This window comes from Erithacus rubecula, assembly GCF_903797595.1.
Source record: "Erithacus rubecula genome assembly, chromosome: 3".
Taxonomy (NCBI): domain Eukaryota; kingdom Metazoa; phylum Chordata; class Aves; order Passeriformes; family Muscicapidae; genus Erithacus; species Erithacus rubecula.
The window spans coordinates 11,667,740-11,671,241 of NC_136689.1; positions in this window are offsets into that span (position 1 = coordinate 11,667,740).

Consider the following 3,502-nt stretch of genomic DNA (forward strand, 5'->3'; position numbering starts at 1 on the left):
GGCCTATGGCCACACATTCCACACTAAAAGTGAAAGCAAAGAACAGCCTTGAACATGAAATCACTTTTATGTGGTGCATGGCATTTTCTAATTTTCACAGTTAAAATCCTTTGTCTTTCAACCACTATGAACAGGTATGAGAGTTTCCCTGGTCCCCTCCTCAACTCCCAGGGAAAACAAGTAGCAATTCCAGAGGCACAAGGACACTTCCAAATGTTCTCTTTATAGATGACAGACTGCTATCTCAGTCCCTGCCATCAGCACTTGTCACCATTTTTTCATTAGAAAGACACTGAGACACCTTGCCTCATACCACTGCTGAAGGGAAATTTTCTTTTTAGGAATGTGTTTTGCTCCTGGTTTTTGCACTTCACATGGGATATAATTGATCTGTCTTTGTGTGTGTATCTAGACCCAAGAAAGACTGCTTCCCATGTTGCATTATTGAGAATTTTGTCAGATACCGTTTCTATAACAGGATTTTCTTGTTTAATTTCAAGAACATATTATACATACTCCATTCATAATTAACCTTTTGGAAGTTCTGCTTAGATGAATATAATTAAGGGCTCTTTGGTGACTTTAGTTGGCTATTGCTTTGTATATGATTAATTTGAAATTATTGCTGAAATATCCAACTGTTTTGTCTGTAGTATCTTCTAGAGTATTGCCTTTCTTTCCCCTTAAAATACATACATATGTATATATTTGCATTTATCACAAAATATATGTTTTAATATTTTTATGTTTTTCACACAGAAGGTGTCATGTTGTCAGAGGTTCATAGGCATTGATTGAGGCCTTCCTAATCTGCTATTTGGTCTCCCTTCATGTTAATACAGAGCATATAATATGTTTCTCTCCAAAAACATTCTATACTGTCCAATTTTTAATAATTAAAAAATTTTGGAAAGTCACAGTGATCTTCAAGATGTATACATTTTATTTTCTTGAAGTTGATTTTGTTCTGATTCTCTCTGCAAACTGATCGTATTGTCACTGATTTCATGCAGCACCTCTGCTGATACAGGATAAAAAAGATTTCTCTGTGTTGTGTCATTTTCTGAAATCTGCAAAACTCACTGGTCGTGAACCTTCCTGCTGATGATGGGGTACACATTATCTTTTAAGGAAAACCATGCCACAAGCTAGTGACATTTGCTAATGACACACAGGTAAAACTTACCTGGTTAGATAGCAGGCTCTACTAACACACTCTCAATAGACTGTAATAATCATTGTGGGTTTTTTTGGTTTTGTTTTGATTTGTTTGTTTGTTTTTTGGGGGACTTGTTTTGTTTTGTTTTGTTTTCAATTCATATTGGTCTCCTGAGTACCAAATGGCATTTTGTGCTCCTTGTGCTCAGTACTACTTGAGATGAAATAATATCAATAGACAGGCAATAAAATTGTGTAAGATGTTTTAGAAGATCTTTGTCAAATCTGAAGGCAGTTTGTCACTGCCTTGAGTGTATGTTAGGTGTCTGTGCCTCTTGTTTCAAACAGACAAGTCACAGAAATCATTTACCTCTTCAGTGTAAGACCAGTAGCTGTTATCCAGCATTTCTTTTTGTTCCAAGTAGGTCAGCTGCAGAAATACTCCAAGTTCTCCCAAACCCCATCTCAATGCCTTAACCTGGCCAAAGCCAGCTGTGCCCAGTCTGGCTAGTGGGGGAAAAGCCTTTCCATCACTATTGCCAGTATCAAACACCAAGTACAGCAGAGAGGAGGCTTTGTCCCTGACAGCACCTTCTCTTTTAATCAAGTCCCTAACTTATTTTTCTCATAACTTTGTAAATAAGTCCTAACAAATGGAAAGTTTGTTTTAGAATTCTACATGCAAATGTATTTTATTTAAATCCTTTACTGTGTCTTCCTTAAGGGTTTAGTTATGGTCTGTCTTTCATGTATATCATAGGTATCTGACTTGCACTCATTGCAATTTATATTTCAATAGAAACAATCCCAGTTCAGATCCTTTTAATCTTGAACCTCCTCCAGTGCTGCACTAACACTTTAAAAATAATAAGTTCAGGTCTATGTAAATGTCTCTGTTCCTAGCAGAGCTAACTTTGAGAAAGACTAAAGTGCTCAGCAGCAACAGCTTCAGCCCTAAGCCATCTGCAGGCTTATTTTTAGGATTTGAAATTTTAAACTCAGTACTTTGCTAATAAAAAAAAAAAAAAAAAAATAAAAAAGCCTTGAATGCTCTTTAATATTACTAGGTCTTGCACTTTTACCATAAAAATAGAAGCATTGCATTGAAGTCAAAATTTTGTGTTGACTTCCACAGGGCATAGCACTTGATTTCAGTGTTGTCATTTTTCTACAGCCACAGATTTTGGCAGTAGGAAACTGTAAATGAAAGTCAGCTTTTATTTTCTAATGTCAGTTTTTACAGACACAATTCGTGCAATGAAATTCAGATGCCCAAAACAAATAAAAACAAACAAATAAGACAACAAATTACCATCTCAAGAAAAGAAAAAAAAACCTAAAAACACACTCCTCAAACAAAAATCAGGATGCATTTTGAGGGGATTAAAGTTGCATTAAATTTCAACAGAGGCATTTGTGAGACCCTGGCAGGAAACATGGGAACACTTTTAGTTTTCAAATCTGTATTTTGAAATATGTTTTTCATCTTACATTTGATTTTATTCTTATTCTTATTTTGAAGTAGACATTTCACTTTATTGATGTGCTTAAGGTATTTACTATATCTCCCCAGTCTTTTCTTTTCTAAGCAATTTTGAGTTTTATTGCCTTCTTACATTTTTATTGATTTCCCTGTTCCTCTTTTCATAAATTTTTTTCAGTTTATGGTTGATTCTTTGTTCACATGACATTGGTTTGTAGAATAAAAAAGATGAGAGGTGATAACAGGGCTTTTCAGTGGTCACCTCATCTAAGCCTGTTTGCTATCTGCACAAATAGATCACTAGCAACATATTGACTGAAGTGTTTAAGCTCCAGGAGTTTTATCTTGCACTACTGACATCAATGGAAGTTTGCAACTGACACAGTAGATGGTGAATGAATTTGTATTGCTACATTATTGTACCAATCTAAACCAGGTTTCAATTGCTTTTCTATTTCTTATGGTCATAATCTGCTTGACTGTTTTTCTGTAATGATTTCAATATATTCTTTGCACCTTCATCACAGAATTAAAGCTTTTGTGCAATATTTTTTTCAAAGAAAGGCAAGAACTGAGTTCACAATAGTCTGCATTCGTCTATTTTTGGATTTTCTACAAATAATTTTCAGTACACCATTATGTTTTTTTACTTCATTTTCTAAGATTTAAAATACCTATATTAGAATTCCTGTGGGCACCTGTTTGCTATGCATGTTCAGTGAGAGCAGCTGTGTATGCACCCCTGAGAATAAGATCTGAGATAAGCTTTCAAGTGCTTGATCATGCTTTGGCTTCTGCTTCTTATATTCCTGCCTCACTGAAATGTCTGTTTCCTAAAAGCATGCCAGTCACTTTAAACAA